General features: G+C 63.5%; 1 protein-coding gene across 10 annotated transcripts in view; it reads left to right on the forward strand.

The window, feature by feature from the left end:
* The first annotated feature begins 1,240 nt into the window (after positions 1 to 1,240).
* PLEKHA6 (pleckstrin homology domain containing A6) overlaps positions 1,241 to 24,244 on the forward strand; it is a 52,075-nt gene continuing 29,071 nt past the window's right edge. For all 10 annotated transcript variants that reach the window (XR_011682832.1, XM_071449994.1, XM_071449997.1 and 7 more), the window contains exon 1: positions 1,241 to 1,293. The gene's annotated coding sequence lies outside the window, so the exon portion shown is untranslated. The remainder of the gene's footprint in view (positions 1,294 to 24,244) is intronic.

Here is a 24,244-nt window from a genome sequence, read left to right on the forward strand (position 1 = left end):
GCCTCACCTGAGCCATCCTGGCCACCAGCTCAGCTGCTGGGGGCTGTCCTGCTGCCCATCCCCTCCCCGTGGGTGACAATCCCGGGGTGCAGATCCCACCCTGCTCCAGAGGGCTCCACACCTGGCTGGCACTAAAGGGGCTCCCCTGCCCTGCCAGGTGCAGGATCCCGAGGGATGCACGGTCCCAGGGATGGGGAGGAATCCAGGGGATCTCTCTGTCCCCCATTCCAGTGCTGGGGTGCCTGGGGAGTGTTGTCCAACGCTGGGGTGCAGGATCTGGGATGCTGGGATGTGGGAAAGGGAGCAGGGTCCCCTCTGTGCCCCGACATGGGGATGTGCAGGGGAGCTCGGTCCAGGCTGTGCCCAGACTCTGGGATACGGGTCCAGGATGTGGCCAGGTTCTGGAATTCGTGTCCAGGCTGTGCCCAGGTACTGGGATATGGGTCCAGGCTGTGCCCAGGTTTTTGGGTGCAGGTCCAGGCTGTGCCCTGGTTCTGGGATGTGGGTCCCCACTGTGCCCAGGTTCTGGAATTCCTGTCCATGCTGTGCCCAGGTTCTGGAATTCGTGTCTGGGCTGTGCCCAGGCTCTGGGGTACGGGTCCAGGATGTGTCCAGGTTCTGGAATTTGGGTCCAGGATGTGCCCAGGTTTTGGGGTACAGGTCCAGGCTGACCCCCAGGCTCTGGGATGCGGGTCCAGGATGTGCCCAGGTACTGGAATTCGTGTCCAGGCTGTGCCCAGGTACTGGGATGCGGGTCCAGGCTCTGGGATGCGGTTCCGGGCTCTGGGATGCGGGTCCAGGCTGTGCCCAGGCTCTGGGATGCGGTTCCGGGCTCTGGGATGCGGGTCCAGGCTCTGGGATGCGGTTCCAGGCTGTGCCCAGGCTCTGGGATGCGGGTCCAGGCTCTGGGATGTGGGTCCAGGCTCTGGGATGCGGGGTCCAGCGGGTCCCGGCTGCTCCCCGCGGGGTGCGGGGGTTGTGCTCGGGCCGTGCATCGCTCTCCATGCCCCGGCAGGGTCCCGGTTCCCCCCGGCGGGGCCCAGGGGGGCTCGGCGCGGTGCCCCCGGGGGCTGCGGGGGTGGGGGGCGGTGGGGGCGGCGCGGCCCCCCCGCCCCGCTCGGTGCCAGCCCGGCGTCACGTGCCGCTCGGTGGCCCCCGAGCATGCCCAGCTCCGGCTCCGGCTGCGGCTCCGGCTCCCGCTCCGGCTCGGGCTCCCGCTCGGGCTGCGGGTGGCCGGGAAGATGCTGCGCCCGTAGGCAGCGGGGGGGATCCGGCCGCTGCCCGCCCCGCACGGTGAGTGCCTCCGGCGCGGCTCCTTCCTCCTCCTCCTCCTCCTCCGCTCTTCCTCCTCCTCCTCCCCGCGGGCGCTGAGCGGGGGGCGCGGAGCGGCAGCGCAGCCCCTCAGGGTGCTGGGGGGGCTCTTTTAGGGAAGGGGGGGCTGCGCTCCGGCCCCACGGGCAGAGCAGGGCGCGCTGTGGGGGCCGGCACCCCCGGCTGCCCGAGGGGCTCCCACAGCGCGTCCTGCCCCTCGTGCCCAGCTTTGGGTGACGAGTGGGGCCCCCCGAGCTGTTCCCGCCGTGTGTTTATGGGCTGCGAGCTGGTTTGTGTCCCCAAAACCCCAAATGCTGCGGGCTGGGAGCCCCTGGTTTGGAGCCCCCGACTCCGTGCAGGGGCAGAGCAGCGCCGAGGCTTTGGGGGAGCCCCGCTATTCGCTGTCTCAGCACCCCCAAACCCCATCCTGGTGAGGGGGGGGGGCTCGGGAGGGCCGGACCCCCGAGAGCCGCGTGCCGCGCTGGGGACGGGATGTGATGGATGGGGCTGAGAGATGTCGTCTGGCGCTTCCCAGGAAAGCCGAGACCTTCCCTTGGCTCCGCGGCTCGTTTCGCTGCCTGCTGCGAGCGGAGAGCCATCCTCCTCCTCCTCCTCCTCCTCCTCCTCCTCCGCCTCCTCCTCCTCCTCTGGGCCGGGAGGAAGGGCAGCGCCGCCGCTCCGGGGCCCCCCCTGCACCGGGGGGTGTCTGGCGGTGCCGGAGACGCGAGAGGCGCAGCCGCTGCCCCGAGCCCTCAATCGCAGCTTTGTTGCGCCGCTCGCAGCTCGCAGGGAAACAGCCTCTGATTCATCACATGATGGGGATGTTCATACGCCACGAGTCTATTAAACCCCAGCGGAAGGGGCCGGACCGGCCTTTTCCCCCCCCGCCCCGGGGGACCCCCCTGCTGACCGCGGGCCGGGGGCGTCCGCTCACCCCGGCACCTCCGAGCGGGTCCGGGCCGCACCTGGCGCTGCCACCCCGCGGTCCCTCGGGGGCAGGGGGGCAGGGGGGCGGGCCCCCCGCTCCAGATGGCCGCGGGAGCCGCTCCGTTAATCCCGGCGTGCGGGGAGGGCGCCGGGGCCACCGCGGGGTGCGGGGAGCGCCGGCAATGGAGGGAGCCGGGGCCGGCGTTTGCTGCAGGATCCGCCGCTCCAGGCTGAGCTGCGGCGCTGCGGGCGGCTCTGCAGCCGGGCATCGGCAGCACCCCGCTGCTTTCTGCCGCTCCTGCGCGGCTGCAGGAGCGCCTGCAGCCCGCCGTGAGCCCGCGGTGCATCCCTCCATGCATCCCGCTGTGAATCCCGCTGTGAATCCCTCCATGCATCCCGCTGTGAATCCCTCCATGCATCCCGCTGTGAATCCCTCCATGCATCCCACTGTGAATCCCTCCTTGAATCCCACTGTGAGCCCGCCGTGAATCCCACTGTGAATCACACTATGATCCCTTCGTGAATCATGTTGTAGATCCCTCCATGAATCCCACCCTGATCCCTCCATGAATCCCACCTTGATCCCTCCGTGGATCCCACCACAATCACTCCACAAATCCCACCATGAATCCTGCCTTGAATCCCTCTGTGATCCCCCCATGAATCCCACTGTGATCCTTCCATGAATCCTGTTGTGATCCCTCCATGAATCCTGTTGTGATCCCTCTGTGAATCCTGTTGTGAATCCCACTGTGATCCCTCTACGATTCCGTGAATCCCGCCTTGAATCCCGTTGTGATCCCTCCATGAATCCTGTGATCCCTCTGTGAATCTCATTGTGAATCCCACCGTGATCCCTCCATGGATCCCCCTGTGGTCCCTCCATGAATCCCACCCTGATCTCTCCATTAATCCCTCCATGGATCCCACTGTGATCCCTCCATGGATCCCGTTCTGAATCCCTCCATGAATCTCATGAATCGTGCTCTGCACCGAGCTCATCCCGGGGTGCCCAGGGCTTGGTGTGTGCATGTGGCTGCTCCAGACCCTTCCCCAGGGTCCTGCTGGCATTTCCTCAAGGGAAAGGGGAGCTCCTGGAGCTCCTGTCCCACTCGGACCTGCCCCTGTCCCTCTTGTCCCCATCCCTTCACCAGGAGATGCTTCCCAAGCCAGCTCCTTCCCTCCTTGGCCTGGCAGAGCCGTGGCTGGGGGACACCTGGGCCTGTCACCCACCCCGAGCCACCCCATGGGGACACTGAGCCAGGATTAGGATCCCGGAGAGGGGGTGGCTGAGGAATTACAATTCCTGAGCTAAAAATCCCATGGGAAGCACAAAATCCAGTTTTCATGGACATCGGTGTTTGCGGGGGACCCCTGGCACCCATCCTGCTGCACTGGGCCAGCAGGGCCATCCCACAGGGACAGGGGCTGTGGCGAGGGGTGCCCAGAGGTGCCCCTGGCAGAGGCGGTGACAGGGTGACAGCAGCTGGCACCGGGCTGGCGCTGCAAGCCGCGTTTTCCTGCCGAGTTCCCATAGAAACCGGCGGGAGGCTGGCGAGGACGAGGCAGAGGAGGGACGGGCAAGGAGGGTGAGGGACGTGGCTGGCAGTGCCTGGGTGAGGCCACGGAGCCAACACCTCGAGGGCACCGCTGACCAGCGGCTGCTCCATTCCGTGGGGAAGGGACAAGGGACAAGAGCGTGGCCATGGCCGCGTGTCACCGTGACACGGGTGAGTGTGCCCGTGTGTGTGTGTGTGTGTGTGTGGTGGTGCCCACATCCCCCACACCACTGGGCACAAAACCCACCCCAGATGGGCACTGAGAGGCACAAACCCCACCCCAGATGGGCACTGAGAGGTTTTTAATCCCCCCGAGGCCTCCTGAGCCAGCCAGGCAGGGTCGGGGTTGTTTTCTGCTCCATCTGTGCCCCCGGGAATCAGCTGGGCTGGGGATTTCTCCTAAAGCTGGGCTGGAAGGGGCTGTGTGGCTCCGCTGCTGCTCCTCTCTCTCTCTCTCTCCCAGGATTTGGTAGTAGCATCCCCCACTCCTGTTTTCCTGGGAAAACACACAATCATCCGCAGCAGCAGCAGCAGCAGGAACAGCGCCTGGAGGAGCGCGCTGCTGCCTCCTCTCCATCCTCCTTCCTCCGCAGCGTTCGCAGCTCTCCGCCCACCCAGGGAAGTCCTGCCCCGCCGGCAGCCCCTTCCCACTGCCCCGTGGGGAGGTGATGATCCAAAACATCCCTGATGATCCAAAACATCCATCCCTGCTTTCCCAGCATGGTGATGATCCAAAACATCCCTGATGATCCAAAACATCCCTGGTGATCCAAAACATCCCTGGTGATCCAAAACATCCCTGATCATCCAAAACATCCCTGATGATCCAAAATATCCCTGGTGATCCAAAACATCCATCCCTGCTTCTCCTGGCACGGTGATGATCCACAACATCCCTGGTGATCCAAAACATCCATCCCTGCTTTCCCAGCACAGTGATGATCCAAAACATCCCTGATCATCCAAAACATCCCTGGTGATCCAAAACATCCATCCCTGCTTCTCCCAGCATGGTGATGATCCAAAACATCCCTGGTGATCCACAACATCCATCCCTGCTTCTCCTGGCACAGCTGAGGAGTGCAGGGGCACGGGTAGATTGAAACCTGCAGGCAGAGAGAGGGAGGGGGCACATGTGGAGCCCCCCTTCCAGCCCTGCCTGCTCCTTCCACCATCCCAAGGTGGAAAATCCCCCGGGATTGGGTTATTCTGTGCAGGCAGCGCTGCTTTTCCACGTGGATTTGGTTTGATTCTGGTTTTCACTCGGTGGTAGCAGCACAGGGAGCCCTTCCAGGGCTTGTCCAGAGCTCCAGAGCCAGGCTGGAGCAGGGAAAAGGCTCCAGAGCAGCGGCTGCGGGGTGAGGTGGCCCCGGCTTGCAGGGAATGAGGCTGGATGGTGACAGGGAATGGATGGTGACAGGGAATGAGGCTGGATGGTGGCAGTGAGTGAGGCTGGATGGTGACAGGAGCGAGGCTGGATGGTGGCAGCGGCCGGGTTGTGCCCTTAATCTGCGAATCCACTAAAGCTCTTTAATAAAGATTCCAAGTCACCAAGTTCTCAATTAAGGGATGAGGCAGCTCTTGATCCGCGTTTCTGGGTCAGCCGGAGAAAGGCCATTCCAGACCTTTGATGTTTCCAGGGAACGAACACCTGGCTCTGCAGGAGGACGGGAGGCTCGGCCTCCCCCGGGGCAGGACCCGGGTCCAGCCCCGGCTGCTCCTGACTCACGGGCTCCTTCTGGGAGAAAGTGGAGCTGCTGGAGCCGGCCCAGAGGTCACGGAGGTGCTCCGAGGGTTGGAGCATCTCTGCTTGGAGCCAGGATGGGAGAGGAGGCTCCGGAGAGAGCTCAGAGCCCCTCCCAGTGCCCGAAGGGACTCCAGGAGAGCTGGAGAGGGATTTGGAACAAGGAATGGAGGGACAGGAAGCGGGGAACGGCTCCCGCTGCCAGAGGGCAGGGATGGATGGGATTTGGGAAGGAATTCCTGCTGTGAGGGTGGGGAGGCCCTGGGATGGATTTCCCAGATAAGCTGTGGCTGTCCCATCCCTGGAAGTGTTCAAGGCCGGGTTTATGGGATTTGGAGCCGCCTGGCACAGGGGACGGTGTCCCTGTTCCCTGCCCAGCTCTCCCAGAGGAACTGGAGGGCTCTGGAGTTCAGTGGGACCCTCTGGGCTCATGGGTGGTCCCCACCCCGCCAGGGCCCCCCGGCTCTCCAGGGCTCTTCAAACCCTCTGTTTACCTCAACAGCAGCCGCCTGCACGGGTGTTAATTGCAGGAGCCGGCAAGGCACTAATTAGGGGATAATGAGACGCCTTTGTGTGTGTTTGGCAGGCCGGCGACAGACGCCCTGCTCCGAACACCCGCGGGCCGGGGATGGGCCGGGGCGTTGGGGAGGGGCCGTGTCCGTGATCCCCCCCACGCTGTGTCCGTGGTCTTGGATCGTGTCCCTGATCCTGGGCTGTGTCCGTGATCCTGGGCCATGTCCCTGATCCTGAGCCATGTCCGTGATCCTGAGCCATGTCCAGGATCCCCCCATGCCGTGTCCATGATCCCCCCGTGCCGTGATCCCTCCACACCGTGTCCGTGACCCTGGATCATATCCCTGATCCTGGGCTGTGTCCATGATCCCCCCACACCATGTCTGTGATCCTGGATCGTGTCCCTGATCCTGGGCTGTGTCCCTGATCCCCACATGCTTTGTCCATGATCCCTCACACTGTGTCCGTGGTCCTGGATCATATCCCTGATCCTGTGCCGTGTCCATGATCCCCCCACACCATGTCTGTGGTCCTGGATCGTGTCCCTGATCCTGTGCCGTGTCCATGATCCCCCCACATCGTGTCTGTGATCCCCCCACATTGTTTCCCTAATTCCCATCCTGTATCCATAATTCCTGTGCCATTTCCATAATCCTTGTGCCATGTCCATGATCCCTCACACCGTGTCCGTGATCCCCACATGCCATGTCCATGATCCCCCATGCCGTGTCCCTGATCCTGGATCGTGTCCCTGATCCCCTCATGCAGTGTCCGTGATCCTGGATCGTGTCCCTGATCCCCTCATGCTGTGTCCGTGATCCCCCCAAACTGTTTCCGTAATTCCCACACCGTGTCCCTGATCCTCTCAATGTGATGTCCACGATCCTGGGCTGCGTCCCTGATCCCCCCATGCCATGTCCATGATCCCTCCATGCTGTTTCCATAATTCCCACACTGTGTCCCTGCTCCCCCCGTGCCGTGTCCATGCTCCCCCCACGCTGTTTCCGTAATTCCCACGCGGTGTCCGTGATCCCCCCGTGTCCGTGATCCTGGATCGTGTGCGTGCTCCCTCCCTCCCTCCGTGTCCCCCCATCCCCTCTCCCGGGATTTATTCAAACCCCAGCCCCTCTCCCACCCCGCGGTGTCCCCGCAGCTGCTCCCGAGTCCCTCCGGAGCCTTTCCCGAGCATCCATCCCTTTGTTCTCGGAGCGGGAGGCAGGACCCGCTGCGGGCCTCCCGGTGCCCTCCGCCATCCCCGGGACCGTCCCTCCGCTCCTCGGGGCGTCCCCATCCCTGGGGGGCTGGAACCGGAGGGGCTGGGGCTTGTCCTGGTGAACATCCCGCATCCTCCCGCATCCTCCCGCTGCTCCCGCACCCCCGTTCCTGCCTCTCCCCTCCCGCCGCAGCCACCGGGAGCCGCCGTTTTCCCCCCTCTCCGAGCTTTCCTTACGTAACGGAGCCGGCAGCGGCTCCTCCGGCAGCTCCTCGGTGACACCGAGGCCCGGGCGTCGCGTCCAGGTGGAAAAAAAAAGGGATTGTGGCTGCTGGATTTCTCCAGGATGGGGTGGGAGATCCCTCTCTGTGGACAGGTGGGGTGGGAGCGGAGCTGGGAGGGATTTGGAGGTCCTGGAGCTTTTGGAGAGACCCCCAGGAGGGTTTGGAGAGACCCTAAGGAGGGATCTTGAGATCCAGGAGCATTTGGAGGGACCCCCAGGAGGGTTTTGGAGATTCTAGAGGATCTCCAGGATCTCTCCTAGAGGGTTTGAAGAGACCCCTAGGAGAGTTTTGGAGGTCCAGGAGGACTTTTAGGGACTCCCCAGGAGGGTTTTGAAGATCCAGGGGAGTTTGGAGGGACACCCAGGAGGTCTAGGAGGACTTTTAGGGACCCCCCCAGGAGGGTTTTGGAGCATTTGGAGAGACCCTCAGGAGGCTTTTGGGGATCCTAGAGGGTTTGAAGAGACCCCTGGGAGAGTTTTGGATGTCCAGGAGGATTTGTCGGGAGCCCCCAGGAGGATGTTGGAGGTCCAGGATTGTTTGGAGGGACACCCAGGAGGATTTTGGAAGTCCAGGATTGTTTGGAGGGACTTTCAGGAGGATTTTGAAGGTCTAGGAGGACTTTTAGGGATCCACAGGAGAGTTTTGGAGATGCAGCAGGAGCATTTGGAGAGACCCCCAGGAGGATTTAGGAGGTCCAAGAGGGTTTGGAGAGACCCCCAGGAGGATTTTGGAGGTCTTGGAGGATTTTTAAGGACCCTCCAGGAGAGTTTTGAAGGTGCAGGGGAGTTTGGAGGGAGACCCAGGAGGATTTTTAGGAACCCCCAGGAGGGTTTTGGGGCCCAGGACCCTTCACCGTGGGCGCTGCTCCACAGCTGAGCTGGGCGATGAGGTTCTGCTGATCCACAGGCACAGGGCTGGGGACAACCAGGCTGAGGCCGCCCCCGGGGGCTCGGGTGGCTCCGTGGGGCTGTCCCGGAGCCCCGGGGATGCCGGGCCGGGCTCGGGCTCCGGTGGAACAGCCGGGACCGGTCCGGCAGCCCCGGCCGCCTCCCCGCCCTGCCCGGCCGGTCCCGCCGAGCTCGGCAGCGCCTCCCGGAGCAGGCGGAACGCGGAGCTGCCGCACGCCCGGGGGCTGCGGGGCACGGGGGAGGCCGGGGAGGGGCCGTGCCCATGGCAGAGCCCTGGCACAGCATCCCAGCCTGCGGGGGAACAGCTGGAAAATCCCATCCCACTGGCACTGCCGGCCTGAGCCTCGTACCCACAGCCCGGGCTGGGCACCGCGAGGGGCTGGAGGCACCCCCAGGAGGGATTTGGAGGATTTGAAGGGACCCCCAGGAGGGATTTGGAAGTCCAGGAGTGTTTAGAGGGATCCCCAGGAGGGTTTTGGAGGTGCAGAAGGATTTACAAGGACCACAGGAGGGTTTTGGAGAGACCCTCAGAAGGGTTTTGGAGGTCCAGGAATGTTTAGAGGGATCCCCAGGAGGATTCTGGATGTCCAGGAGGATTTGGAGGGAGCCCCAGGAGGGTTTTGGAGGTGCAGGAGGGTTTGCAGGGAGCCCCAGGAGGGTTTTGGAGGTGCAGGAGGGTTTGCAGGGAGCCCCAGGAGGGTTTTGGAGGTCCAGGAGGGTTGGCAGTGAGCCCCAGGAGGGTTTTGGAGGTCCAGGAGGGTTTGCAGGGAGCCCCAGGAGGGTTTTGGAGGTGCAGGAGGGTTTGCAGGGAGCCCCAGGAGGGTTTGGAGGTGCAGGAGGGTTTGGAGGGAGCCCCAGGAGGGTTTGGAGGTGCAGGAGGGTTTGCAGGGAGCCCCAGGAGGGTTTTGGAGGTCCAGGAGGGTTGGCAGTGAGCCCCAGGAGGGTTTGGAGGTGCAGGAGGGTTTGCAGGGAGCCCCAGGAGGGTTTTGGAGGTGCAGGAGGGTTTGCAGGGAGCCCCAGGAGGGTTTTGGAGGTGCAGGAGGGTTTGCAGGGAGCCCTCCTGCCGGGCTGTCCCCTGGCCCCGTGTCCTTGGTGCTCTGTGGCCGTGGCGCGCCCAGATAAGCGGGATCCTGCAGGAACGAGACTGATGGGGCCAAAGTTCAGCTGCCCTGCGCAGCCACGGCCCCTGGGGCACGGCACGGCCGAGAGCAGAGCAGGGCCACCCCCTGCCAGGTGCCACCGAGCGCCGGCCCTGGTGCAGGAGGGGCGGAGGGGCAGCACGGACCCGTTCCCGTCCCCATGGGACCATCCCGGCCGGGGTGGGATGGGGTCTGCGGGACTGGGGCGCTGCCCTCCGAGGCAGAAGCACCGCGGGGGATTTTGGGGTGCGGGGATGGGGGCGCTGGGGCTGTCGGAGCCTCAGGGGCGAGGCTGGGAGCAGAATACGCGCCCTCAACCAGGGAAACTGAGGCACGGAACCACCCAGCGTCCTCATTCCAGAGGTTTTTATGGGGGATGGGATGGGGTGGGTGGGATGTGCGCGCCTGTGCACCCGCGGGCACCCAGCAGCCCCGTTTCCCATTTCCCGATCGGCTTTGGGTGTTGCCATGGCGTAATTAGCGGTAATTGCTCTCTAATGAGGCAGCAATCCTGCGGCTTCCCCCGCCCCGGGCCGTGCCCCCGGTGGGCGCTGGGCGGGGGCTCCCGGGGAGATTTGGGGACATCCGGACACAGGGGTGGCTCCCTGGTGGCTCCGGGGACAGCGGGCGGTGGCAGCGCCCGTGCCAGCCTGGCAGCGCGCCCCGCTGGGCACTTCCCCTGCCTCGGCCCCGCTTGTCCCCGCTGCTGGTGCCACCCCTGGGCGGTGTCGCCCCACTGTGGCAGTGTCACCCCTCTGGCGGTGTCACCCTGCTGGCGGTGCCACCCCTGGGCCGGTGTCACCCCACTGACAGTGTCACCCCTCTGGCGGTGTCACCCCACTGTGGCAGTGTCACCCCTCTGGCAGGGTCACCCTGCTGGCGGTGCCACCCCAGTGACAGTGTCACCTCACCAGTGGTGCCACCCTGCTGGCGGTGCCACCCCTCTGGCGGTGTCACCTCAATGACAGTGTCACCCCTCTGGCGGTGTCACCTTGCTGGCGATGTCACCCCACTGTGGCAGTGTCACCTCGCCAGTGGTGCCACCCTTCTGGCGGTGCCACCCCGCTGTGGCAGGGTCACCCTGCTGGCAGTGTCACCCTCCTGACAATGCCACCCCTCTGTGGCAGGGTTACCCTGCGGTCGGTGCCACCCCTCTGGCAGTGCCACTCCTCTGGCGGTGTCACCCCATTGTGGCAGTGTCACCCTTCTGGCGGTGTCACCCCGCTGGCAGTGTCACCCTTCTGGCAGTTGTCACCCCACTGTGGCAGTGTCACCTTTCTGACGGTGTCACCCCACCATGGGTCACCCCGTGGGCGGTGCCACCCTCTGGCATTGTCACCCCGCTGGCCCCGTCCCCTTTCCCTGCCCCACCCTTCCCCAGAGGAAAAGCCACCCCACGCCAGCCCCGTGTCCCCGCAGTGCCACCACGCAGGTCCCCCCGCTCCTGTCCCTTTGTGCCGCCCTCCGCGGGTGCCAGCGAGGGGTGCCACCCGATAGGGGAATTTTGGGTTTTTTTCCCTTTAATTCTCCAGTTTAAGCCCCACGCTGGCTCCGCCGGGCGCGGGGGTCGCAGGCGCGGGCAGATCCCGGCAATGGCACCGAGGCTGCCAACGCTGCCACCGGGATGGGAGCGGGCACCGGGGCCTGGCACAGCTTTGGGGTGACCCCTGGAGCGCGGGGTGGGTTCCCCTCCTCTTTTCCGGGGAACCCTCGGGGACCCCTGGAGCTGCTCCCCCCTCCCCGAGATGGGCTCCCCTCCTCTTCTCCCTCGGGGGACGCTCAGCCCGCGGTGCCCCAGCGAGGAGGAGGAGGAGGAGGAGGAAGGCTCGGGTGTGCGCCAGCCCCAGGTGTGTGCCAGAGGTCCCCGTGCCCCTCGCTGGCCGCCGCGGGTTTGGTTTTGTTTTCCTGGCTCTCCTTTCAGCTCGGCTGAGCAGCGATGATTTGCAATTCCAGTTTTCGTGGCAGCACCTAATGCGGGCCGGGCTGGGTGTGCCCCCCCTGGCGCTGTCAGGGGAACCCTGACACATTATTTGCTCTGCTTTGTGATTTATTTGTTATTTTGGTTGCGTGGTTTGTTTTGGTTTGGTTTGGTTTAGTTTTTTTTAATTTTTAATTCAATTTTTCCCCTTTCCCCTGAACCAACGCTTCGCCCGATTAGGAAACAACAACCACAGGGGGAATGGGGTGGAAATTTTAAAGCTCATCCAAGCAAGAGGCTGATGGGGGAGGAGACGTTTGGGGGATGTTTGGGGGGTGCTGGACCCCTCAGCCTTGGGGTGCAGGGCTGGAGGAAGGGCTGCTGATAGCGCCGAGGCTGCCCAGCCTTATCTCATCCCCTCTTATCAGCAGACATGCTTGAGCTGCAGATAAGCGGGACCTTGGGTTCAGGCTCGGGTTGCTGGAGCAGGGGAGGGGATGCTCCGTGTCCCAGAGGGGTGGGAGGTGTTGGGGGGGCTGAACCCCCCGTTTGGGAGTGGGGGATCCCCTAAAAAGCTCCATGTGGGGCTGGGGTCACAGAGCAGCCCCTGGCGAGTGGAGGCTGCGCCTTTCCCTGCATGGATGGGGCAGGAATTGGGGCTGGGAACGGCCTGGGGGGGTTGGCTCTGTTCCTTCTTCTCTTGAGGTGAAAGAAACTGAAGAAAAAAAATCACATTTGGGGCCAATTTGATGACTGTGCATTCAAAACACCCATGGAGAGGCTCCCAATTCCTCCTCCATCTCCCCCAGATCTCTCTCCGTGCTGGCAGGAGCTCCAGCCCGTGGTGGAGGTTCCCTGCTCCATCCCCAGGGATTTTTGCTGGAGGTTCCCTGCCCCATTCCCAGGGATTTTTGCTGGAGGTTCCCTGCTCCATCCCCAGGGATTTATGGGGATGCTGGAAGGTGATTTGGGTGCTGCCAGGCCTTGTGATCGCTGCTGGGGGGGGAATTTTCATGCCAGGGGCACGGTGGGCGCCGTCCCCAGGAGCCAAAACCCTCGGGGTGGCCCTGGGGAGGAAATTCTCATCCCACTCCATCCAAATTTGCTTTTCCAAAGCACCTTTGGGGGATGCTGAGGCTCAGGGCGCTGCACCCCCTGTACTGGGGAGTGTCCCCACACCCTGTGCCTGTCCCTGGGGGCTCTGGGGACAGCTGGTGGCCCTGTCCAGCCCTTTGGGGTGGATCCAGGAGCTCCAGCTCTTCCTGCCAGGGCGCTGGGAGCCGGGGAAGCAGCAGGTGGCTGGGATGGTAAACAGGCTGGGATTGTCACTGCGCCCTCGGGGCCGCTTGTGCAACCGGGGCGGGGAGCTGGCTCCGAGCTCCGTGCCTGATTTCCAGAATTCCGGTCCGGATCAGCCTTGGGAGAGCAGGGAATGCGAGCTGCACCTTCCCAAACTCAGCTCCGTGGCACGAAGCTGTCAGTGTCCCCACAGATGTGCCGCGGAGAGGCTTCACCCTGCCACCGGCAGAGCTCCTGGCATTCCCTTTCTGGATAAATTATTTGGATAATTTGGATCGTTTGGATAATTCCCAGGACACCCTGCCTGGCCCGGCCTCGCCCGTGGTACGTGACCGTCCCAGTGCGGGGCTGAGCCTGAAGAATTGGGAAAAGCAGGGCCGGGTTTTGTCCTCCCGGCGGGCTCTGTCCCTGCGCAGGAAGGGCGGGAATTCTCCCCACACAAGGAAGTCCTCAGTGGCACGGCGTGGCCACGTCCCGGCCATCAGCCACCAGCCACCGTGTCCCCAGCGAGCCCAGGGTGTCACCCTGCCCTTGTCACGCCCGTGGTGTCACCCAGGGCGAGGGGACATTTCCCACCGGCTGACCCAGCGCGGCGCTCAGCCCCTCCCACCCGCATTTTTAAGGCTAAACCCCGCGTTTTCGCTTCTCCCACGCGGTTTATTCCCGCATTCCCCAGCATGGCAGCGCCCACCCGGTGCCCACCGCGGGTCCCGTCCCCTTCCCAAAGCCCAAACCCCGCTCGCAGCCGCCCCGTGGAGCCCGAGCGCACCTGAAGCGCCACCCCAAACTCAGCGAGAGGCTCCACCTGGAGCACGGGGGAGGGCAGGACCGGCGACAAGGGGCTCGGGAGCGCGGCTGTCGCTGTCGCCGTCGCAGCGGGAGTGGCAGCGCGGCCGGGGGTGTGCGTGGTGTTTATATAGCGAGCAGCCCAAGCTGCAGGTTCGGGTTTCAGCCCTCGCTTTATCAGCCGGGCTCTTCCTGCCGCGCTCGCTCGGACGTGGCGGCTCCCGGAGGCTCCCGGAGGCCACCGAGGCTTTTCCCGTCCCTTTTTCCGGCCAGCTCGGGGCTCCTGGGCTCTGCTCCCTCCGCACCTGGAGCAGGTAACCGAGGCGGCTGCGTCCTCACTGCCCGGCTTTAAGGGTTAAAAATGGGATTGAGGCGATGGAGGGAAACTCCGAGGGATGGAGGGGTTGAGGGGGAGCCAAAGGTGGGGTTTGGAGCATCTCGTGGGGAGGGGACACAGCCTCGGATGTCACACGGGGACAGTGGCACCGCGGGCAGGTGGCACCGCGGGCACAGCGGGCACAGCGGGCACAGCGGGCACGGGCCAGGCCGTGCCGTGCCGTGCCAGGGGTTAACTCCGTGCCGGAGCTGCGGGGAAGGTGTGGCAGCAGGATGAGGCTGGCACGGCCGGCAGCGGGGCAGGGGCAGCAGCCCCGGGGCTGCGCTGGGCTCCGATTCCAGCCGGGATTGGGGGGATCCTGCCCGGTTTGGGGGGATCCTGCCCGGCTAGGAGAGATCCTGCCTGGTTTGGGGGGATCCTGCCCGGCTAGGAGAGATCCTGCCTGGTTTGGGGGGATCCTGCCCGGCTAGGAGAGATCCTGCCTGGTTTTGGGGGAGATCCTGCCTGGTTTTGGGGGGATCCTGCCCGGCTAGGAGAGATCCTGCCTGGTTTTGGGGGAGATCCTGCCTGGTTTTGGGGGGATCCTGCCTGGTTTTGGGGGAGATCCTGCTTGGTTTTGGGGGAGATCCTGCTTGGTTTTGGGGGAGATCCTGCCTGGTTTTGGGGGGATCCTGCCTGGTTTTGGGGGGATCCTGCCAAGCTTGGAGGGGATTCTGCAAGGCTGAAGGGGATCCTGGGGGAGCCTACCCGGCTGGAGGGGGCTCTGGGGGAGATCCTGCCCAGCTTTGGGGGGATCCTGCCTGGTTTTGGGGGAGATCCTGCCCTGTTGGAAGGGGATCCTGCCCGGTTTTGAGGGAATCCTGCCTAGCTTGGAGAGATCCTGCCTGGTTTTGAGGGGGATCCTGGAGGGATTCTGCAAGGCTGGAGGGGATCCTGCCTGTTTGGGAGGGGATCCTGTCCAGCTTGGGGGGATCCTGCCCATTTTGGGGGGATCCTGCCTGGTTTGGGGGGATCCTGCCCAGCTTTGGGGGGATCCTGGCTAGCTCAGAGGGATCCTGCCTGGTTTAGGGGAGAATCCTGCCTGGCTTGGGGGGGATCCTACCCATCCTACCCTGTCCCTGTGCCACGGGCCAGGCCCAAAGCCTGGAGGAGCAGCCCTAAGGGAGCTGGCTGGGATTCTTGTAGAGATTCCAGCTAAAATCTCCTGGAAGTGCTGCTTCAAATCACCTGGGAGAGACCCCGCCGTGTCTCCTGCTTCATTCTCTCTAAAGGGGTGGTTTAGAAAAGGCTCTTTTAAATTGACTTTTCCCTGTGGGCCCTGTCAAGCTTCCCAGGGTTTTCCTGGAGCTTGGAAAAGCCCTTTGCTCCCCAAATCCCAGTGTCAGGTGTCCCAACCCCTGTTTGGCAGCAACGTGTGGGTGTGCAGGGATTCCCTGGCCTGATGAGGGATTTGGGATTTCCCTATCCTGATGTGGGATTTGGGATTTCCCTATCCTGATGTGGGATTTGGGATGGCTGTGGTGGGATTTCCCTGGCCTGATGTGGGATTTGGGATGGCTGTGGTGGGATTTTCCCTGTCCTGATGTAGAATTTGGGATGTCTGTGGTGGGATTTCCCTGCCCCACTGTGGGATGTGGGATTTGGGATGGCTGTGGTGGGATTTCCCCATCCTGATGTAGAATTTGGGATGTCTGTGGTAGGATTTTCCTGCCCCACTGTGGGATGTGGGATTTGGGATGACTGTGGTGGGATTTTCCTGCCCCACTGTGGGATGTGGAATTTGGGATGTCTGTGGTGGGATTTTCCTGCCCCACTGTGGGATGTGGGATTTGGGATGTCTGTGGTGGGATTTTCCCTGTCCTGATGTGGGATTTGGGATGACTGTGGTGGGATTTCCCAGTCCTCATGTGGGATGTGGGATGTGGGATGTGGGCTGGCTGTGGTTTCCATGCCATGGCTCCCAGCCATCCCTGGGATGCCCGGGAGCTGGGAATGAGCTCTGCAGCACTGGCAAGGGGGCGGGTTTGGAGCTGAGCTCAGTCCTGGCTCCTGCTCTGTCCCTCCCTGAGCTCACCCCGTCCTGCTGGGACAGGGAAAGGTGAGGGGGGACAAGGCCCCGGGGCAGGGATGGCTCCTCCCTGCTTCCCTCAGGAGCTTTGGGATCACATTCCCTCCATTCCTGCTGGCTCCTGGCCTGGGGCACACGGTTCCAATCACATGGAACAGCATCCCTGAGCCAAACCCATGGGAAATGGGAGCCACGGAGCCGTGGGCACCTGCTGGAGTGATCCCCCTTGGATCCACCTGTGATCCCCCTTGGATCCATCTGTGATCCCCCCTGGCTCCACCTGTGATCCCTGCCCTGGCTCCACCTGTGATCCCTGCCCTGGATCCACCTGTGATCCCCCTTGGATCCATCTGTGATCCCTGCCCTGGATCCGCCTGTGATCCCCCTGCTGGATCCACCTGTGATCCCTGCCCTGGATCCATCCATGATCTCCCTCCCTGCTGGATCCACCTGTGATCCCTGCCCTGGATCCACCTGTGATCCCTGCCCTGGATCCCCCTGTGATCCCACCTGGATCCATCTGTGATCTCTGCCCTGGATCCCCCCTGTGATCCCTGCCCTGGATCCCCCCTGTTATCCCCACCTCCCTCCTCAGCCCGGCCGCTCTTCCCACGCTTTTATCCCGGCTGTGCCCTCTGGGAGTGTGGGACAGCCTCGGGCTCTTCCCAGGGCTCAGCAAACCCATCCCAGCCCCTTGGGCTGTTCCACTCCTTGGTCCCAGCTGCTTGTGAGGACCCTTGGAAGGATCCTGGGACATTTTTGGGGGGGATTCTGTGGCACTTTTGGGAGGGATCCCGTGGGCATTCCAAGGTGGGGATCCTGCGACATTTTTGGAGGGATCCAGTGTCCAGTGAGCGTCCCAAGAGGGAATCCCATGGGCACTCCAAGAGGGGATCCATGACACCCTTGGAGGGACCCTTGTGACAGTTTTGGTGGGATCCTGTGAAATTTTGGGTGGAATCCTGTGACATTTTTTGAGTGATTCTGTGGCACTTTTGGGAGGGATCCTTTGGGCATTCCAAGGTGGGGATCCCATGACACCCTTGGAAGGACCCTGTGACATTTTGGGTGGAATCCTGGGACACCCTTGGTGGGATCCCGTGACATTTTTTGAGGGATCCCGTGACATTTTTGGAGAGACCCTGCAAGCACTCCGAGGGGGAATCCTCTGACATCCCAAGGGGCTCATCCCGAGCTGCTCCCCCGCCGCCAAAGGCCCCTCCGAGGGCTCTCCCCAGGCCGGGCCTGGCCCGGCTCCAGCCCGGCTCAGCCATCCCGTCCTTCCAGCTCCGCTCCCCGGCTCCGGGGCCGCTCCTCCCCGCGGGGCGGAGGAAGCGCCGGGGCCGCGTTTATTTGTAGGGGAGAAGGAAGGGGGAACTGGCACCGGGCTCCGGCGCTCATGGGATTTCTGGGAAGCGGCGCTCCGGCGCTGCTGGAACTGTCCCGATTTCCAACTGGAAGCGTCCCACGGTGACCAAACAAGAGCCCGACCCGCCCGTGGCGCTGCGGAGGTGGCGCTGGGAGGGGGACAAGCGACACGGCCAGGGCTGTTTGGTGACACAGAGGTGTGTCCTTGTCCCCGCACTGCCTGGGAGACTCCCAGGGTTTGGTTTTCGGCTCCGTCTGTTTTTTCCCCCAGCAGATTCCCGGCTTTTCCCCCGCAGCTGCTGCCCGGGGCTGCTCCGGGCTTGGGGCGCTGATGAGGACGCGGTTGGGAAGCTGGGAATGAGCTGTGATTCACCGGGAAGCCGTTCCCGGGCACACCAGGGTGTGGTGGGCTGGAGGTGACAATAAATCAGGGCTGTCACATCCGAGGACAGCGAGGGAAAGGCTGCGATTCCCCCCGGGATGTCTCAAGGGAATTTCCAGAGGAAATCTTGGCAAAGGCTGCAAATCCTGAGCCTGACCCTGGGATTTGGGGAACCACGAGTGTGGTTTTTTTTAGACCTTTTTGCTTCGGACAAACCCAATTTGAGGGACCTTTGGCCCTTTTGTACACGGGGATTGGTGAGGTGGGCACGTGCCCATTTTTTGGGGGGGCTGGAGCTGCTGTGCCATCCATGGGTGCCAGGCTCGGCTCTGCAGTGGCTCTTCCCAGGCACTCAGGAATGCTTTTGGCTGCCCCACACATTTCCTGGCACCCAGGCCGCAATCCCAGGGCCGTGGGATGTGCCACAGATGGGTTTGGGGCTGGAGAGCCACCGTGGCCAGCCTGGAACCAGCCGGAGCCGCCGTTGATCGCGTCCTTGGGAGCAGTTTGGTGCAAAGCCCTTGCACAACCGGCACGGCTGTGTCACCGCCGGTGACACGCTGTTCCCAGGCCTGGCAAGGTGTGGGATCAGATCTAAAAAAGGAGAATTTCCCCATTCACACCCAGCCTGACACAAGGGACGTGTGGCGCCGCACCAGCAAAACAATGGGGACGCTCGCTCAGCGAGGTGACAAAGCTGCCCACAGTGACAGGTTCGCCGTGTCACCGGAGCACAGCTGCTCCTGCCCCGCCACCCCGGCCTTGGGACCGTGCCTGGGATCCATAAATCTGCTGGCACGGCCTGGATGGTGCCGCTGGCACCTTCCCAGCCTCCCGCTCCGGCAGGTGTGGGGCTCCGGGTGCCGGCTATGCCAGGAATGTGCCGAATGTGTCGGGGCTTGACTGCGGGAGGTCGGGGGCGCGGGGTTGGGATGAATCACCCGAGGCCTGGCAGCGCTGCAGCTCCCGGGCTGGGGCAGAGCCAGCGCTGCCCAAACCCCTGATCCTGAGCCTGCAAACGGCCCCGGGAAATGGGATCCCGTGGTGGCAGCAGCGATGTGGAAGCCGCCGCTGTCTCGTGGCCCTGAGGTGCCGCGTTTGTGGCTTTGCTGGATTTTTGAGCGTGGGAGATCTGGAGCGGAAAATTGGGGAGTTTAGCCAAAAATCATCAAGAGCTGGGGCTCACCCTGTGCCCCATCCCGGTGGGCCAGAGTGGGAATAGCAGCTGCTGGATTTGCAGAATCACTCAAGAATCACTGCTGGCAGCAGGGGGATGCTTCAGCTTCATCCCCCTGCACCCCCTGAGTGCTCCCAGTCTGGGGTGTTCACAAGGAATTTGTGGCTCTGTTGGTTTTTTTGAGAGTGGGAGATCTGGAGTGGAAAATTGGGGAGTTTATCCAAAAATCATCAAGAGGCTCCACAGCCTGATGGAGCCCGGGCTGGGGCTCACCCTGTGCCCCATCCCGGTGGGTCAGATAGGGAATAGCAGCTGCTGGATTTGCAGAGCCTCAAGAATCACTGCTGAGAATGCTTCACTTCACCCCCCTGCACCCCCTGAGTGCTCCCAGTTTGGGGTGTTCACAAGGAATTTGTGGCTTTATATCCCAGGTGGGAATGGGAATTCCCAAAGCTGTGCCCGTTCCACAGCATCTCATGGACACGGGGATCCAAACCGAGCCCCACATCCGCAGGGCCTTATCAGCTGCTGCTCCCGCCTCGTTCCCCCGGGCGGTTTTGTGGCCTTTTGGTGGGATTTGACCGTGATTGAAACCATCCCGCGGCCGCCCCGGCTGCAGCCCGGGGGTGGTGCCGTGCAGATGTTTGTCCAAGGCTGTTTGTGATCATTCCAGCCCCGACGCCCCCGGCTGGAGCTGCAGCTGGGGCTGGACAAAGGCGAAATTCCCGCGGTGGCCGCGTCGGGGGGGAAGGTGGTGCCGGTGCTGTGAGTGCTCCAGGGACGTGGGACAGGGGTGAGGGACAGGGTGGGGACCCTCTGTGTGCTTGTGGGGACAAACTGAGGGCTGGGAGTTGGGACAGAGGTGAGGGACAGGGTGGGGACCCTCTGTGTGTTTGTGGGGACAAACTGAGGGCTGGGAGTTGGGACAGGGGTGAGGGACAGGGTGGGGACCCTCTGTGTGTTTGTAGGGACAAACTGAGGGCTGGGAGTTGGGACAGGGGTGAGGGACAGGGTAGGGACCCTCTGTGTGTTTGTAGGGACAAGCTGATGGGGCCTGGCATGGGATGCTCCAGGGACATGGGACAGGGTGGGGACCCTCTGTGTGCTTGTGGGGACAAGCTGATGGGGCCTGGCATGGCCCGCTCCTGGGAGCTGGTGACAGAAGCGCAGGGTCCCCAGGTGCCACCGCGCCGCGGGGCTGTGCAGGGACAGCGCCGGGAGCCGGCGGCGGCGCTGCCCGAGGTTAATCATTCAACCCCTCGGCAGGTTGGGTAACGCGGCGGGGGCGGGGGGAGGCGACAGGGACATCTGTCCGTCCGCTGCGCAGGGCTCGGGCACGGGGACAGCGCTGTGCTCCTCCTCCTCCTCCTCCTCCTCCTCCTCCAGCCCCCTCTGCGTGGGGATGCAGGTGCTGATCCCGATGCGGGGGGCACGGCGAGGGGGGACACAGGGACGCTGTGACAGCGCCGTGTGGCGGCTGAGCGGGAGCCGAGCTGGCCCCCGGCACGGCTGAGGGAGCCAAGAGCCGCAGCTGGGTTGTAAACACGCCGGGATAAAGTTACAGCCATTGATGATCCTTGGAAAAGCTGCGGGCAAAGGGAGAGGGAGCTCCGAGAGCCCCGAGCTGCGGTGCCGGGGTGCGGGGAGCGGTCCCGGGGTGCAGGGAGCGGTCCTGGGGTGCAGGGAGCCGTCCTGTGGTGCGGGGAGAGGTCCCGGGGTGCAGGGAGAGATCCTCAGGTGCAGGGAGCGGTCCTGGGGTGCGGGGAGCGGTCCCGAGCTGCGGTGCCGGGGTGCGGGGAGAGCTCCTGGGGTGCGGGGAGCGGTCCCGGGATGCAGGGAGCGATCCTGGGGTGCAGGGAGCGATCCTGGGGTGCGGGGAGCGGTGCCGGGGTGCAGGGAGCGGTCCTGGGGTGCGGGGAGCGGTCCCGAGCTGCGGTCCCGGGGTGCGGGGATCAGCTCCTGCCCCTCGGGATCAGCTCCTGCCCCTCGGGACCAGCCTGAGCGTGGGGATAGCGGCGGTTCCAGCAGCTCCCACCGGGATGTGGCGATTTGGGCACCTCGGGGACACGCGGGGCAGCTCCCAGCGCTCGTGTGCCGGACACAGGGGACAGGGCAGGGGGGACACGCAGTCGGGACACTGCAGGAGCGGCCGCGGCTCCGTAGGGGTGCGGAGCCCCTTGGAAACCCTTTTTCCTGCCGGGCCGCTTGTCCTGCGGTGACTTTGCCGTGTCACGGTGCCATTAAAGGAGAGCAAGGGGTGGCTCCCGGCGCTGCGCCCGGAGCCGAGGGGGTTAAGCTGGCGGCAGCTGCGGCGGCTGTTAATGATTGATACCGATGACGGTCTCCATGGGCTTGGAAGGGAAATCAGGGAAATCATCCGCCCCGGCCGGCTGCGGGAGAGCCACCGGCTCGGCGAGTGGCGCAGCAGGCGGAGGGGACGCGCGGTGGCACCGGTGAGTGTGAGCGCGTGTGGCTCTGTGCGTGTGCGTGTGTGTTTGTGTGTGCAGCCTTGTCACAGAGCCCGGACGTGTCACACGGACCCTGGAGGTGTCACACGGACCCTGGAGGTGCCACACGGGCCCCGGCCGTGGCACTCGCGGGCCATTGTCTGCGGCCAGCGAGCAGCGGGTGGCCCGAGGGTGGTGACAAGCAGAGGTGGCAGGAGCAGCACGCCAGGCACGGCCCCGGCAGCACCGGGTGTGATTATGGAGCCCACGGCTCGGGCAGGGGATTTGTCCCAGCAGGATTTTCCCAGCGGCGCTGCCGTAAATCCCCTGAGCTGACCTGGCCGGGGAGGGGTTGGGGCCGCGCTCCTTTGATGCCAGGGATTGCTCGGGACAGGAATTCCCGGTCCTAAAGAGCTTAGGGAGAGTTCCAGCCCTCCAGGGGCGAGTCCAGGCGGTGGCTTGGAGGTTGTGGTGGGAATGGTGGCACTGGGTGGGAATGGTGGCTCCATGTGGGAATGGTGGCTCCATGTGGGAATGGTGGCTCCAGGAAGGAGTGATGGCCCCAAGTAGGAATGGTGTCACTGGGTGGGGATGGTGTCACTGGGTGGAGATGGTGGCACTGGCTGGGAATGGTGGCTCCAGGAAGGAGTGATGGCCCCAAGTAGGAATGGTGTCACTGGGTGGGGATGGTGGCACTGGCTGGGAATGGTGGCTCCATGTGGGAATGGTGGCTCCATGTGGGAATGGTGACTCTGAGGGGAGATGGTGGCTCCAGGTGGGAATGGTGGCTTTGAGGGGGGAATGGTGGCTCTGAGTGGGAATGGTAGCACTGGGTGGGAATTGTGGTTCCTGCTGGGAATAGTGGCTCCATGTGGAGATGGTGGCTCTGGGTGAGAATGGTGGCTCCTGCTGGGAATGGTGGCACTTGGCTGGGAATGGTGGCACTGGGTGGGAATGGTGGCACTGGGTGGGAATGGTGGCTCCTGCTGGGAATGGTGGCTCCATGTGGAATGGTGGCTCCAGGTGAGAATGGTGGCTCTGGGTGGGGATGGTGGCTCTGGGTGGGAATTGTGGCTCCGGGATCCCGGTGATCCCATGCACAAGGAACTGCAGCTCGGTCCCCACCAGGGGACAATGGAGTGACATCAGCGCTGCCAGGGCACAGACTGTCACCCACCCTGCCCCGATCCAGAGCTGTCACTCTCCCCAAATGTCCCCCCACGGGGTCAGGACGCTGCTGCCGCGCCTGCTCCAAACCCCGGCAGCAGCAGCAGCAGCAGCGGCGCTTTTTGGCCGGCAGCCCCTTGGGCCGTGCCTGGGACGGAGCCGGGGTTTCCAGGGAGATAAAACACAAACTCCCGGTGCTTTTTTTGTGCTTTTTGTGCTTCTCCCCGACCCCAGCTGGCGCGGCAGCGGGGGACTCACCCTCCCCGCCACGCTGGCTGCCAGCAGCCGCTTTGTTCTCTGGAAATCCCCGGCCTTCCCCCGCTCCCGGCCCTCCGTCCGTCCGTCTGTCCATCCATCCATCCATCCATCCATCCATCCATCCATCCGTCCATCCGTCCATCCCCCCGGGAACTTCTCCCGCTGTCCCTCCCTGCGCCCCCCAACCCCGGGATGTCCCCGTGTGACGCCGCTGATGTCACACACGGCCCATGGTGGCTGCTTCCTTGCCCGGCCGCCCCTCCCGAGGACTTTGCCCAGCTTGGCAGGGCTGGCACCGCAGCCCGGCCGCTTCCTTGCCCAGCTTGGCAAGGCTGGCACCGTGACCCAGCCACTTCCTTGCCCAGTTTGGCAAGGCTGGCACTGCAGCCCAGCCACTTCCTTGCCTGGCTTGGCAAGGCTGGCACCGCAGCCCGGCCGCTTCCCAGGGCATCCAGCTCAGCTCTGCCCCCACCTCCCCTCCCTGGCCGCTCCCACGGGAATCACGGCGTGAGGGGGAGCTGGTGGCCAGCGTGTCCTGCAGGAGAGGGTGGCCCTGCGATGGCTTTTGGGGCCTGGGAGGTCCTGGGATGGTTTCTGGGGTCTAGGTAGCCCTGGGCTGGTGTTTGGGGTCTGGGTGGCTCTGGGCTGGTGTTGGGATCCAGGTAGCACTGGTTTCTGGGGTCTGGGTGTCCCTGAGATGGTTTCTGGAGTCTGGGTGTCCTTGAGATGGTTTTTGGGGTCTAAGTGGCCCTGGGATGGTTTTTGGGGCCTGGGATGTCCTGGGCTGGTGTTGGAGTCTAGGTAGCACTGGTTTCTGGGATCTGGGTGGCCCTGGGATGGTTTCTGGGGTCTGGGTCGTCCTGGGATGGTTTTTGGGGTCTGAGTGGTCCTGGGATGGTTTTTGGGGTCTAGGTGGCCCTGGGATAATCTTGCTGGCCAGGGCAGGAGCTGGGATGGGCCCGTGTGGAGATAGAAAATTTAATTCCGTTAATTTTTTTAATCCCTATGGTCCATGCAGGATGGACCCAGAGTGCAGAGAATCCCTGGATTTTTGTGCCTTACAATCCATTTTTCCCCCTGTGTTTTGTGCTTTATAATCTGTTTTTTCCCTGATTTTTTTCCCCTTTTTTAATGCCTTATAATCCATTTTTTCCCACCCTGGGCTCCTGTGCAAAGCGGGGCTCAGCAGTTTGTCCTTGCTCTCCCGAGGGTGGATTGTCCCTCATGGGGACCGTGGGTGACAGGGTGACCCTGAGTGCCCTCCCCTGGGTGCTGAGCGCTGCAGTTCCCAGGGAGAACAGAAAATGGGATTTGCAAGGGCTGCAGCAGGAGGAGAGGGATGAGAGGTGAAGAAAGGGTTGGAAAAACAAGGGAGGGAGGAAGGGAAGGGAAGAGAAAAAGAGAAAAAAGGAAAAAGGGGGAAAAAAAGGGAAGGAGAA

The sequence above is a fragment of the Agelaius tricolor genome, unplaced genomic scaffold (genome assembly GCF_023055355.1).
Source record: "Agelaius tricolor isolate 1412-34295 unplaced genomic scaffold, bAgeTri1.0.p SCAF_30, whole genome shotgun sequence".
Classification (NCBI taxonomy): Eukaryota; Metazoa; Chordata; class Aves; order Passeriformes; family Icteridae; genus Agelaius; species Agelaius tricolor.